We start from the raw sequence: 15,195 nt of genomic DNA on the forward strand, positions 1-15,195 counted from the left end.
GACTAGATAAATTCATGGACAGCGATATTAGGTGGGGTTAGATACACGGGAGCTTAGGGTCAAAGGAGCTGCCTCGTACAGGCCTACCGGCCTCTTGCAGACTCCTGCGTTCTTATGTTCTTATGTTATGTTTAACTACCCTCCTACGGTTTCTATCCTTCTCTCTATACCTTTATCTCCAGTTTCCTTTCTGACCGTTCTATTTCTGCCGTGGTAGACGGTCACTGTTCTTCCCCTAAATCTATTAACAGTGGTGTCCCACAGGGTTCTGTCCTATCTCCCACTCTTTTTTTGTTGTTCATTGATGATCTTCTTTCCAAAACGAACTGTCCTATCCATTCCTACGCCGATGATTCCACTCTGCATTACTCAACTTCTTTTAATAGAAGACCCACCCTACAGGAACTTAACGACTCAAGGCTGGAGGCTGCAGAACGTTTAGCCTCAGATCTTACTATTATTTCCGATTGGGGCAAGAAGAACCTGGTGTCCTTCAACGCCTCAAAAACACAGTTTCTCCACCTATCCACTCGACACAATCTTCCAAACAACTATCCCCTATTCTTTGACAACACCCAGCTATCACCTTCCTCAACACTAAACATCCTCGGTCTATCCTTAACTCAAAATCTCAACTGGAAACTTCATATCTCATCTCTTACTAAATCAGCTTCCTCGAAGCTGGGCGTTCTTTACCGTCTCCGCCAGTTCTTCTCCCCTGCACAGTTGCTGTCCATATACAGGGGCCTTGTCCGCCCTCGTATGGAGTATGCATCTCATGTGTGGGGGGGCTCCACTCACACAGCTCTTGTGGACAGAGTGGAGGCTAAGGCTCTTCGTCTCATCAGCTCTCCTCCTCATACTGATAGTCTTCTACCTCTTAATTCCGCTGCAATGTTGCCTCTCTTTCTTCCCCGCTGCACTCGACTTTCTACTCATGCTCATCCCTATACTGTCCAAACCCCTTATGCAAGAGTTAACCAGCATCTTCACTCTTTCATCCCTCACGCTGGTAAACTCTGGAACAATCTTCCTTCATCTGTATTTCCTCCTGCCTACGACTTGAACTCTTTCAAGAGGAGGGTATCAGGACACCTCTCCTCCCGTATTTGATCTTCCTTTCGGCCACCTCTTTTTTTTTTTTAGGAGCAGCGAGTAGCGGGCTTTTTTTTTTATTATTGCTTTCTTTTTTTGTGTGCCCTTGAGCTGCCTCCTTTGTTGTAAAAAAAAAAAAAAAAAAAAGGTGGTGGTATGATGGGGAGGATGGAGAGGAGAAGAGAAAAGAGAAAGAGAGAGAGATATGTGAGATATGGGTGAAGAAGAGAAAGAGGAAGAAGAGAATAAATGGATAATGGGGAGGGAATGAATAATGGATGAGACTGTTTATGTAAATGGGAGGAGAAAGAAGGAAGAGAAAGGGAATGAAGTTAGAGAAAATATGGAAAATGGAGAGAAGATAAGAAATAAATGATAGCTGATAAGAGGAGGAGAAGGAGGAGAAGAAAATGAAGGAAGATGAACAGAAGAAGAAGAAAGAAAGGAAAGAAAAAGAAGAATTATGGAAAATGGAGAAAGAAGAGAGATACACTAAAACGATATCTGATGAAAGGAAGAGGAGGAGGAGGAGGAGGAGAAAGGGAAGGAGGAAGAACAGGAGGAGGAAAAGGAGGAGAGAAAAAAAGAGGAAGATATAGAAGAATTATGGAAAAGGAAGAGAAGAGAAAGACTAAACGATATCTGATAAATGAAGGAAGAAGAGGAGGAAGAGAAAGTGGAAGGAAGACAAAAAGGAAGAGAAAAAGGAGAAAAAAGAAAAAGGGGAAGAAGAAGAATTATGAAAATGGATTAGAAGAGAAGAAAAGAACAATATCTGATCAGTGAAGAAGGAAATGAGGAAGAGGAGGAGAAACAAGAGGAGGAAGGAGAAGAGGAAAAAGAGGAAGAAGAAGAGTCGAAGCATTTTTGTCCATAATCTGACACGTAAAGGGATGGAGAAAGATGGAGAGAAGAGAGAGAGAGAGAGAGAGAGAGAGAGAGAGAGAGAGAGAGAGAGAGAGAGAGAGAGAGAGAGAGAGAGAGAGAGAGAGAGAGAGAGAGAGAGAGAGAGAGAGAGAGAGAGAGAGAGAGAGAGAGAGAGAGAGAGAACTGACCACCTCTGAAATATTTAAAGAGCAAAAATGGAGAAGAAAGAAAGAGAGGAGAGAGAGAGAGAGAGAGAGAGAGAGAGAGAGAGAGAGAGAGAGAGAGAGAGAGATAGAGAGAGAGAGAGAGAGAGAGAGAGAGAGAGAGAGAGAGAGAGAGAGAGAGAGAGAGAGAGAGAGAGAGAGAGAGAGAGAGAGAGAGAGAGAGAGAGAGAGAGAGAGAGAGAGAGAGAGAGAGAGAGAGAGAGAGAGAGAGAGAGAGAGAGAGAGAGAGAGAGAGAGAGAGAGAGAGAGAGAGAGAGAGAGAGAGAGAGAGAGAGAGAGAGAGAGAGAGAGAGAGAGAGAGAGAGAGAGAGAGAGAGAGAGAGAGAGAGAGAGAGAGAGAGAGAGAGAGAGAGAGAGAGAGAGAGAGAGAGAGAGAGAGAGAGAGAGAGAGAGAGAGAGAGAGAGAGAGAGAGAGAGAGAGAGAGAGAGAGAGAGAGAGAGAGAGAGAGAGAGAGAGAGAGAGAGAGAGAGAGAGAGAGAGAGAGAGAGAGAGAGAGAGAGAGAGAGAGAGAGAGAGAGAGAGAGAGAGAGAGAGAGAGAGAGAGAGAGAGAGAGAGAGAGAGAGAGAGAGAGAGAGAGAGTGTGTGTGTGTGTGTGTGGTCCTGAATGGGTACAAGTCCTCCCCACAACGGATCCACGCTGGCGTGCCACAAGGCAGCGTCATCGGGCCACTACTATGGAACATGTACATAAATAACCTCCTACATCTTGTTCCTAGTGCCAAAGCGTTCGCCGATGACATCACTTTGACTCACAAAATAGAGCCAGGAGGACAGGCCCAGGCAGCACGCCAACTAAGAGCCACACTCCGGCGAATTGCAGATTGGGGGAGTAAGTGGCAAGTGAAGTTTGCCCCAGCAAAAACTCAGCTGCTGGTAGTGGCCAGGACACCTGTGGACCTCCAGCTTGAATTCGAGGGACTCATGCTGACGCCACGTGAGGAAGTGGAGGTGCTGGGCCTCACATATGACTCCAGGCTGACCTTCCGCACGCACATCCAGCAGCTGGCAAGGGCAGCCTCACGGAAGCTGACGTCCCTACCCAGAATCTCCTGGCTGATGGACAGTCAAGGGCGCGAGGTCTTATACAAGGCACAAATCCGATCCTCCCTTGAGTATTCGTGCCTAACGTGGGGGGGAGCTGCCAGTACCCATCTCGCGCTCCTCGACAAGATCCAGGAGAGTGCGTGGAGGATCATCACGGATCGACAACCGGAGCACCTACCGACCCTGCAGACCCTCCAACACCGGCGAGACGTGGCCGGCCTCATCACTCTGTACAAAATACAGCAGGAGGGAGTGGAGCACCTGAGGACGCTGCGCCAGCCGGAACGGGAGGTGACAGCCAACACCCGGTCAGCGGAGGCGGCTCCAACGGCTCTGGTGGTACAGCGATGCCGGACGCCTCACTACCAGAAGCAGTTTATAAACACTTACGTGCAGTTATGGAACCGTCTCCTTGCGTCCGGTCAGCTGCCTCAGCAGTTCACACACCGGCAACAATATAACATGTTTGTAAACCAGTGGCTGAACAATTTGTGACCAGGTTAGGCTTTCAGATAGGGGATATCAGCTATGTTCCCTTTAGCCTAGAAACTAGTGCCGCCTTATAATGTAATGTTATAGGTACTAGGCCCTGATGTAACCAAGTGTCTGTGTAAATAAAGAGAGAGAGAGAGAGAGAGAGAGAGAGAGAGAGAGAGAGAGAGAGAGAGAGAGAGAGAGAGAGAGAGAGAGAGAGAGAGAGAGAGAGAGAGAGAGAGAGAGAGAGAGAGAGAGAGAGAGAGAGAACTGACCACCTCTGAAATATTTAAAGAGCAAAAATGGAGAAGAAAAAAAAGAGAGGAAAGGAGAGAGAGAGAGAGAGAGAGAGAGAGAGAGAGAGAGAGAGAGAGAGAGAGAGAGAGAGAGAGAGAGAGAGAGAGAGAGAGAGAGAGAGAGAGAGAGAGAGAGAGAGAGAGAGAGAGAGAGAGAGAGAGAGAGAGAGAGAGAGAGAGAGAGAGAGAGAGAGAGAGAGAGAGAGAGAGAGAGAGAGAGAGAGAGAGAGAGAGAGAGAGAGAGAGAGAGAAACTGACCACCTCCGAAGTGTTTAAAGAGCAAAGATGAAAAGGAAGAAAAGAAAGAAAGACTGAGGAGTGGAAAAGGAAGAGAAAGAAAGGAAGGAAAATAGGGCAGACTGTGAAGAGTTTGACGAAGAACAGATTAGAAAGAAAGAGACGGCTGAGTGGATGAAGGGAACCAGGTGGAGATGGATGAAAGAACTAAGAGAAAGTAGAAAAACGAGAGAATGGATGATGGACCAAGCAAAGAGAGAGAAAGAGAGTGTGTGTGTATGTGTGTGTGTGTACCGTAGCTAAGAATGAGTACGAGAAGGAGAAGAAGAAGGAGGTGGAGGAGGAGGAGGAGGAGAGGTGGAAAGAGGGAAGGAAAGGCTACCTGTCGATCGTACAATGACTCAAGAAGTTTTCCAAATAAAGGATAGGTCACAGGAACAAATAATACCATGTCTATTAAAATGAAGGAGGAGGAGGAGGAGGAGGAGGAGGAGGAGGAGGAAGAGAAGGGAGGAAGATGAAAAGATTTGAGGGTGGAAGGTAGTGATGAGGGAGAGGGGGAAGGGAAGGGAAGAGGAGGAGGAAGAGGAGGGAGAGAGAGGGGATAGAGAAGGAGGAGATGGAATGCCTAGGGAAATTGAAGATGATTGAGATGTCAGGATAAGATACGTCACGCTGTCTGTCTGTCTGTCTGTCTGTCTGTCTCTTTGTCTGTCTGTGTATGTATCTATGTTGTGTGCATGTATATATGTATCCAATGTAAGTAATGTATATGTGTGTTTGTCAAGGGAATCATCTCTCTCCCTCTCTCTTTCTATGTCTGAATCTCTGTCTGAATGTGTCTGCCTATCTGTGTCTGAGAATGGAAAAGCGCACGTACACACACACACACACACACACACACACACACACACACACACACACACACACACACACACACACACACACACACACACACACACACACACACACACACACACACACACACACACACACACACACACACACACACACACAACCCATCCACACACACATACAAGCTCCCCCTTTCTGCCCCTTCCCCCCACACGCACATACGCCCCCGCCCCCTCCCAAAACAACCCCCGTCCCCCTCCTACCCCCTATTCCCCCTCCCCCTCTCCCACCCACAGTCAATCAGGGCGATCTAAATGAAGAGTCCATAGCATTACCTTCGCCCGACCACTCGCTCAGGACGAGGAGCAACGAACCAAGATTATGAGGCAAAAAATCCTTCCCGTTTCAGCCATTAAACTCCCTTCTAATGACTCTCTGGAAGGAGGAGGAGGAGGAGGAGGAGGAGGAGGAGGAGGAGGAAGACGGGACATACCTCGGCTCCTCGGTTGACATGGCAGATTAACTCTAATAAAAGCGATCTCTCTCTCTTTCTCAGTCTCTCAGTTTCTCTCTCTTTCTCTCCCTATCTCTCTATCTATCTATCTATCTATCTATCTATCTATCTCTTCCTCAACTGTTTCTTAGATATTTGGGCTCTTTGCTTCTGTTCGTATATCAGCCATTATTCATAGTTTTAGATGTTATAGCAATCGATCGACACACACACACACATACAAAAACAGACAGAGACATATTGAAACAGACAGACAGACGGGCAGTGACGGAGACTTTATCATCTCCCTAACTAGACAGAAACGGGCGATAAGAAGACAGACAATAAATCTGAGAGAAAAAAGAGACAGAGAGAGTGACTTAAACAGACAGACACACACACACACACACACACACACACACACACACACACATACACACACACACAGATAGACAGAGAGACAGATAAAAACACACAACACACACACACACACACACACACACACACACACACACACACACACACACACACACACACACACACACACACACACACACACACAAAGTAGAACGCGTAGCAGGGATTTCAACTACATAATTAAACCCTGTCGATAATTACATGAGAGAAGGTTGTAGGCTTAATGAGAGGCATTCAATCGCCTGTCTAAAGCATCGGGTGGTGGATTTGCAATTACTGGGATTACCTACCATTTGTGAGGGAAAGGAGGAGGAGGAGGAGGAGGAGGAGGAGGAAGAGGAAGAGGAGAAGGAGGGGAAGAAAGAACATAACAACGGTGATTACAACAGCGAGGAGGAGGAGGAGGAGGAGACCAAAAAGTTGAAGAGGAAGAGAAGAAAATGAAAGAGATACAAACTGAGGAGAAGGAGGAGGAGGAAAAGGTAGACAAAGAGCAAAGTGATAAAAACAGTACTTACAGACGGAGAGAAAGAAGAAAAGTTGATATAAAAGAAGATGAACAGGAAGAAGAAGAAGAAGAAGAAGAAGAAGAGAAAGAAGAAACGTGAAAGAGGGAAAGATGAGGTATAGGAGAAGGTAGAAAGAGGGAAAAGAAAGAGAGGGGAAGGAAATTACATGGAAAGAAAGAAGAAGAGATAGAAGAAGGAGAGGAACAAAAAGAGGAACAGGAAAAGAAAGAAGAGAAAGCAAAGAGGGAAAGGAGAAGGAGAGAGGGAAAAGGGGGAGGGAACAGAATGGGAGAGGAAGGAAATTACATAGAAAGAAAGAAGCAAAGAAGAGATAGAAGAAGGAGAGGAACGAAAAGAAGAACAGGAAAAGAAAGCAAAGGGGTGGAAGTTAAGTGCATGATCAGGTAGGGTGGGAAGAGGTGAACAGAAAGAGAATGAGAAAGGAAAGTACAGACACAGAAGTCACGTGAAAAGAGAAGCTTATATGACGAGCCCTCCAGAGCCTTCCAACACCAACACAACACATGAGGGGAAACAAACACAGTCTCGGAGGCTCATAAAGGACATTGACATAAGAGAAAATTGATCACGCTCTCACTGTAGGCCTATACGATTTTTCCTCTTCCTTTTCTTCTTACTCCCCCTCTTCCTCCAGTTGCTTCTCCAATTCCTCCTCTTCCTGCTCCTCCTTCTCTTCCCCCCTTCACACATACTTCACATAAACACACACACATACATACACACATACACACACCTACCTTGTCCATGTCCTTGGGCCCACAGTAGCAGGGTCGGAGGTACACGGCGCCGCTCATGAGAATCAGCTGGAGCAACATGATGGCGAGGCGCTTGAGGAACTGATTCTGTGGAGGAGAGAGAGAGGGAAGAGTTGAGGTTAGGTAGTGTATGGAGAGGAGGGTATGAAGGGCGAAGAGGGAGAAAGGAAGGAAGGGAGGGGAAAGGGCACGATGGAGGGAAGGTAGGAGAGGAAAATGAGGAGGGAAGGATTGCAGAGAAGAATGGAGCGATAGAAGGGAAGGTAAGGAGGAGAGGAATTTGAGGAAAGGAAGGAAGGAAGGGAGAGAGGGTACTGAACGGGTGGAGGAAAGGTAGGTAGGGAGGGAGGAAAGGATTGTGAGGAAGGGAGGGAAGGAAGGGAGATGATGATGCAAAAGAAAAGGAGAAAAGAGAGATCAAGGAAGAAGAGAAGAAATATAAAGACATGTGAGATAGATAGATAGATAGATAGATAGATAGATAGATATAGAGATAGATAGAGAGAGAAAGAGAAACAAAGAGAAAAATAAAGAGAAAATTGCTAAACTTTACGAGAAAAAGCCTTCTTGAACACCTCGGACAAAAAGAAAAAGACAAGAAAAGGAAAAAAAGAAAACAAAGAAGACAAAAGTTTCGAAAATCGGAGGAAATGAATACAAACTTTGAGAGATATAGATAGATAGATAGATAGAGAGAGAGAGAGAGAGAGAGAGAGAGAGAGAGAGAGAGAGAGAGAGAGAGAGAGAGAGAGAGAGAGAGAGAGAGAGAGAGAGAGAGACACACACACACACACACACACACACACACACACACACACACACACACACACACACACACACACACACACACACACACACACACACACACACACACACACACACACACACACACACACACACACACACACACACACACACACACACACACACACACACACACACACACACACAGGAAGGGGAAACTAACCTAAAAATTATCTGGAAAACAATAAATAGAAAAACAGACATATATAACCTTATGAAGAACAGAGACGTGACAAAGACAACAATAAAAAATAACAGAAGACAAAAGAAATAAGAACCATCAACCCAGTAGGAATAAAACAGTAAAAGAGATACACAGCAATGGGAAAGGTCGTAGGAACAGTAGTAGTAGTAGTAGTAATAGTAGTAGTAGTAGTAGTAGTAGTAGTAGTAGTAGTAGTAGTAGTAGTAGTAGTAGTAGTAGTAGTAGTAATAGTAGTAGTAGTAGTAGTAGTAGTAGTAGTAGTAGTGTCATCGTTTCATACTATCTGACCTGTCTCTTAGCGAACGAATCCTCACCACCACCACCATCACCACCACCACCACCAGCAACAACAACACTAAGACTTATGGGGTGCTGTTACCGAAGAAGGAAAGAACAGAGGAGGAAGGAGATGAAAGAGACACGGTTGAAGAAGGGCGGTGAAGAAGAAGCAAGGAAGAAAGGAACAGAAGAGGAAGGAGACGTGGGAGACGCAGAATAAGTCGTTGAGGAAGAAGATGCAAGGAACAGAAGAGAAAGGAGATAGACTCGGTAGAAGGCGGTGCAGAAGGAAGGAGATTGAAAAGACTAAACAAGCAAACTCCTGCTAAAGACGAAGGAGATAAGAAATGTGATGAAGTCGCTGAAGGAAACACCGAATATCATATAGAACCCAAAAACATATCAAGAAAAGAGACAATATTAATACAGACGAAGGAACAGGATATACATAGAAGTAGGCGCTGTAGGAGGCCCTGAATATACTGTGGAGCGCCGAGGAACATCCCCAGGATACACAGCAAAGTCCAGCCTCCTCCTACACCCCTTTTAGCTACTACCACGAGCATTTTTCAGCGTGTTATTACAGCCGGCACTGAGGGAAGGGCAGCGAAGTGAAGTGAAGGGGAGAAAATTGGAGGACGAGGCGGCAAGGCTTGGCGACTCTTTCCCCGTCTGTAAGTCCTCCCGTTCTCCCTAGAGCCTCTGATGATGAGTCCACGAGCCGAGTAGTTAGGGAAGATTTAGTAGGGAGGAAGATGCCTTGCTGATTTTCGGTGTTGTTGTGGTTGTTGTTTTTCCCGTCGTGGTAAAGTGTGTTGGCGTTGTTATTGTATATAGACTTCCTTCTCCTTCACCTCCTACTCCTTCTAGAATGCCTCCTCTCCTTCCTCCTCCTCCTCCTTTTCCTCTTTCCCCTCCGAGTAGGTCCTTGGTGACATGTCTCTTGTTTTATTTATATTACTTTTTTTCTGATTCTATCTGAGTGAGAAGAGGGGGAGAGATTCTAATGCAAGGCCTGTTGAGAGAAAATAAGAGTCGGAGAGAGCATATAAGAACATTGAACTATATTACAGGAGATGATGAGGAGGAGAGAAACAGTAAAAAGTACGACGACATTGAGATTCAGAGAAGAGTCGAGGAGAGCAAAGAACATCTCACACGCAAACTCCAACTGCCCGTCTGTCAATCTACATGTAAGGGGCGGCACGTAATCCAAGAGAGAGGCGTTACGACACAATGCTGCGACCTCCATACCGTCAAAAAGGCTGCCTACACGCTGAAAAGAAATGAGCGGGGAGTGGCTTGGGAAGAGGATGGACTTAAGGGAAAGGAGATTAGGTGAAGGACGAGGTGGAGGTTGACCAGAAAGGGGAACGGCATTGGAAAAGGAGGAGAACGCAGAGAAAAGTAAGGGAACGTAAGGAGGAAATACTGAATGAGTTGGGAATAGGACAAGAAGAGGAAAAATAGGTCAGTTGAAGAAAAAAGAAAGAAAGGAAGCCAAAGATGGAAGGAAAGAAGGAAAGCAAAAAACGAAGAAAGGAAAACAGGAATGAGGAAAAAGGAAACATGGAAGAAAATAAGGAAAAAAATGTAAGGTGAAAATATGAGTGAAAAGGGGAAAAGACTTGAAGAAAAGGAAGTCAGCCGAAGAAGGAAGGAAAAAAGAAGGTCATAGAAGGAAAAAAGGAGGTAATCAAATAACGAAGAAAGGAAAACAGGAATAGAGATTAGTAAAAAAAAAGTAAACGTTAAGGAAAATAAGGAAAATATGAAGGGAAAAATCAAAGTTAGTACACGGCTTGAGACTTGAAGAAGAGGAAAGGAGATCAATCGAAAAAGAAGGAAGCATTTTGTAGAATAGAGCTGGAAGGTAAACAGCATAAGAAAGAGTGAAGAGGAAGGAGGAAAAAAAAGGCAGCGTGGAGGTAGAACATAAAGAAATAAGCGAGGGTAAAATCTGAGTGAGTTGGTAATAAGACTTCAAGAAAAAGGAAAAGGAGGTCAGTCAAAGAAGAAAGCATTTTGTAAGTAGAAAGAAAATGGCATAAAATACATGACTAGGGATTAGGAAAGTAAGAAGAGATAGATAGATAGATATATAGACAGATGCATACATAGATAGAAAGAGAGAGAAAGAGAAATAGAGCGACGGAGAGATGGAGAGAGAGGGAAAGAAGGTAGGTAGTTTGGTTGCTAAGGAGGAAGAACTCAGACGAGTTTTAGTGGAAGGAGAAGGCCAAGGAGAGGAGGAGGAGGACTGAAATGTGCGTTAAGATGTTTAATTAAACATCTTGTGATCTTACAGGAGAAAAAAAATAAAGAAGAAGAACCTCACGGACGGACGAAGAGGACTGAGTGAGTGGGTATTTCTGGAAGAGCGTGGAAGAGGAGGTGGGAAGAGGAAGGGAAGGAGAGAAGAATTGGACGATGTGGGTAAGGTAGGAGAGGAGAAGAGGTCGATGAAGGTCGGAGGGAGGAAGGAGGAGGGGACTGAGAGGAGGGAAGGAGTGCTTCTGGAAGAGGAGAGTTCAAGAGGAGAGGGAAGAAGAGAGTAGGAGAAAAGATTGAAAGAGAAGAGAGGGAAGAGGGAGGTGGAAAAGGAGTAAAAGAGACGAGAAGAGGATAATGGAGGAGGAGAGTGGAAAAAACAGTATTTCTGGAAGAGGAGAGTAAGTGATTGATTCTGCAAGAGGAAAGTGGAAGAGAAAAGCAGAAGACGAGAGTGGGGAAGTGTTTCTGGAATGAGTCGAGGCAAGAAAATAAACAGAAATAAGAAAAAAGAAGACGAATGAGGAGAGAAAAGGGACCTAGTGAGCGGCGTTCCCCAGTCGAGACTCACCCTGGCGAAGGTCTTCCACTTCTCCTCGAGCAGCCGCTGTATGATGCCGCCCTCCAGCATATCCAGGTGCTCGCTCTTGGTGCCGTTGAGGATGATCATGAGGGCCGAGTTCCAGTCTGAGGGAGAGAGGGAAGAGAGAGTGTGCGAGGCGTGAGTTTTAATATGGGAAAGTGATATAGAGGGTAAAAAGAGATGATTATGACTGCAAGTTTTAGCCTGAGGGAGAAAGAAAAGAGAAAAGGAACGAGAGTGATAATTAAGGGAGTCAAGTTACAACCCGAGAGAGAGAGAGCGAGAGAGTGAAAAGGAAATGGTTGGCTTATATTTAAACATCACTAGCTACTGCATTATACATTACTGAAAAGCTTAGAAGGAACACGATCCATTTTGAGGGAGAGGAAGAAAGAGGGGGACTGTGAGAAGGGTGGGAGTGCCAGCAGGAAAGGGATATGGAGATGGATGGACACAATACTGGCTGGGTTATACATTATGCATTACTGGTTATTCTATTATACATTGCCAGAGTCCATTAGGAGCTCAGAAGTCGAACATTATCTATTCAGTTTCGTCTGGTGACTTTCGGTTTGTGTCTGTCTGTCTGTCTGTCTGTCGTCTGTCTGTCTGTCTGTCTGTCTGTTTCTTTTCACTACGTATTATTGTGAGTAAATCTTTGTAATTCTTTCTTATTTTTCTCCCTGTTCTGTATCTATATCTGTGTGTCTTTCTCTACGTCTTCTTTACCTATCCATTACCCAGTTCTTTTTGATTCTCTCCCTTTCTTTCTTTTCCCTAACACACGACACAGAAGTTTAAGTAATTTCTATCCTTTTCTCTGCTTCTCTCCTCCAACACATAGGACTTACATTTCTTCCCTTTAAACTATCCATTATGCATTTTTTTCTTCCTCTCTTTTATCCCCTTTCCGTTCTTTCATTTCACGTATAGTAGGACACAGAAGGTTATGTGATCGGTGTCCTTTATTTCTACTTCTTCACTCTTTCGTCACCCACCTCCCTTTCCCTCTCTCTATACCCTTCAACTCACTCCCTCTCTCTTTCGCTCCCTCGTCTCAGTGTCGCGGCGGTATGTAAATTCAAGGAGTGTATAAGCGATGTAAGTGATATTCGATCCTGTGTCTCATCTCCCTTATCTCTCTCCCTCAACCCTCCTCTCCTTTCCTTTCCCTTCACTGTCGCGGTTACTTCTTCGCTTATGCTGACGGTGTTCCTCATTTTACGAGGTGTGGGAGATGCCTAAAGTCTAAAACGAAAAAGGTCCATCTATCTGTACATTTTATTCCTCTTTCCTCTTCCTCCCAATCCCTTTTCTACCTCCCCCGATCCTCTTCCACGGTTAAAAGGTCTTTCTATATATCTTTTCCTTCTTTCCTTTATCTCTCACTCTCCTGATTCTTCTCTTCCCCTTATATCCAATCTATATAATTCATCCTCTCGCTTATATGCTGGTCTTGAGGGCATTGGAACGGTGAGTACTGGTCTTCTATCCCCCCTAACTTCTTAACTATTCATTTATCTCTTCCTCTTCTCTATCCTGATGGAGTCCAAGGCGTTGAGGAGGGTGAATACAGACCTTACATATCCCTTCAATCTCTCCCTTCTACGTCTATCCTATACTGTCCTCTCTATCCCTTCGTTCTTCCTCTGTATCCCTCCACTCACTCGTTTCTCCGCTGGGCCTGATGGTGTCGAGGGCGTTGAGGGGGTAGGCGCTGCAGGTGATGTTCGAGTACCGCCAGAACTCTATGCAGGTGAGCTCGAGCATCTCCTTGAAGATAGTAGAGCGGGCGAGGCGGCAGGCGAGGGTCAGCGGTGTGAGGCCCGTCTCGTTCATGATGCCATCCTGCGCGGGGTTACGAGGGTGGCGCAGCGCGTACGAGAACATGCCCTGAGGAGGAGGAGACACCGGTGAGAGAAAGAACGGTTGAAATGAGCGGACGAGACAGACATAGCAATCGTAACTAACATGCCCTGCGGTTGAGACACGCAGATGAAAGAAAGAACCATTGACAGTTTGACCTTCACTGAATACGTTTTTAATAACTTCTCTGTGATGAGCTATTTTCCCACTTCCATCTTCACATCTATCTTTTTTTTTTTTTTTACAACAAAGGAGGCAGCTCAAGGGCACACAAAAAAAGAAAACAATAATAAAAAAAAAAGCCCGCTACTCGCTGCTCCTAAAAACTAACATTCCTGTATTTGCTCACTACTTTTCCTGAGGCAGTTCTAGATACTTAACGTTGATGCTCTCTTGTTTTTCTTTCTTCCTATTTCACTCACACTTGCGTCATAAACCTACAAAAGCCTTAACTTCTTGCACGTACCCAAGTATATTGCGTTTTCAGCGAGAGAGACAGGAAGAGCAAAGAGCAAAAAAGAGAAAGTAGAGGAGGAGGGGATAGCAAGAGAAAAAGAGAGTAGAGGAGAAAAGAAGAACAAGAAAGTGAGACAGTAGAAGATTAGAGCAAGAGAGAGAAAGAGACGATAGACGAGAGAAGAGGACAGCTTAAGGATACATAAGGGGAGACTCAAATGCCCTTCCCTTATTTACATTCCAGCGGCTCAATTTACGCGTGTCACTCCCCTTGTGGTACCGAATAAGGGAAATAAAGAACCTTATACCTGTGTGTGAGGCTGTTCCTATACGCCAACACACACACACACACACACACACACACACACACACGGACAAACCACCATAAGATAATAACTAATAGACCACAGACCAAATAATAACAGGACAAGAACAACAAGACCTGGATGACAAAGGGAAAGGACGAGGCCAAGAGAGCAGGACTTCGATGACAAAAGGAAGATAAGAAGAAAAGACAAGAATGTTTTCAGAGACGCATCCATCCCTGGCTACTGTGTTTGGCAGGGCTCACGGCGACCTTCTTTGTGGTGGAAACAGATGGCATTATTACTCCTATGATTATTAGTATTAGTAGTATACCTTTAGTTTTGTGGATATCGTAAACATTGCCAGTCCGCGCAACACAATATGGAAAAAGGATAGAGAATTGATATGCGCCTGACGGAAGATTAACATAGCAGATTGACAGGAAGATTGACAGATTACCGACAGGGTGGAAATAAAGGTTTTTGTATCCGTGAAAGTATTAGTGTTGGTGTAGACATTGATGAGAGAATGCTGGCAGCCGTGAAATTAAAGGGAGGGAAAAAGTATATGATGAGTATTGTTGTAAATGGTTTTGTTTATGGTTTTTTTTTATTGGTTTCATCCTATCAGTAAGAATGAGAACGAGAACAAAGAACAGGAATAGCAAGAACAAGACCCAGGAATAAAAAGAACAAGAAAAAAAGAAGAAAAGAAGAAAGAGAGGAAAAAGAAGGAGAATAAGAACAGAAGCAAAACTTTATTTAATCAATCTTCTTATTTCCTCTTCCTCCTACTCCTCCTCCTCCTCCTTTTCCTTCTCCTCTTCCTCCTCCTCCTCCTCCTCCTCCTTCTCCTCTTTCTCCTCCTCTTCCTCCTCCATCTAATTATTTGAAGACCAATTTTTCGCTTGAGTACCTTTCTTGACCTCCCTTACCCCCCACCTCTCACACACACACACACACACACACACATACACACACACACACACACACACACACACACACACACACACACACACACACACACGAGTACAAAGCCTGAACCTGACAAACCAATAACCACTATATCATGTCCGCGGCAGAATAGGCCTTGTCATTTATGAAGAGGAGGAGGAGGAGGAGGAGGAACACAATAAG

The 15,195-nt window shown here is 44.9% G+C and overlaps 1 pseudogene; it reads right to left on the bottom strand.

Annotated features, from left to right (window-relative positions):
• Positions 1-15,195, bottom strand: part of LOC126990976 (uncharacterized) — a 45,238-nt pseudogene that overhangs the window by 15,326 nt on the left and 14,717 nt on the right.

The sequence above is a fragment of the Eriocheir sinensis genome, unplaced genomic scaffold, assembly GCF_024679095.1.
Source record: "Eriocheir sinensis breed Jianghai 21 unplaced genomic scaffold, ASM2467909v1 Scaffold23, whole genome shotgun sequence".
In the NCBI taxonomy this organism is placed as follows: domain Eukaryota; kingdom Metazoa; phylum Arthropoda; class Malacostraca; order Decapoda; family Varunidae; genus Eriocheir; species Eriocheir sinensis.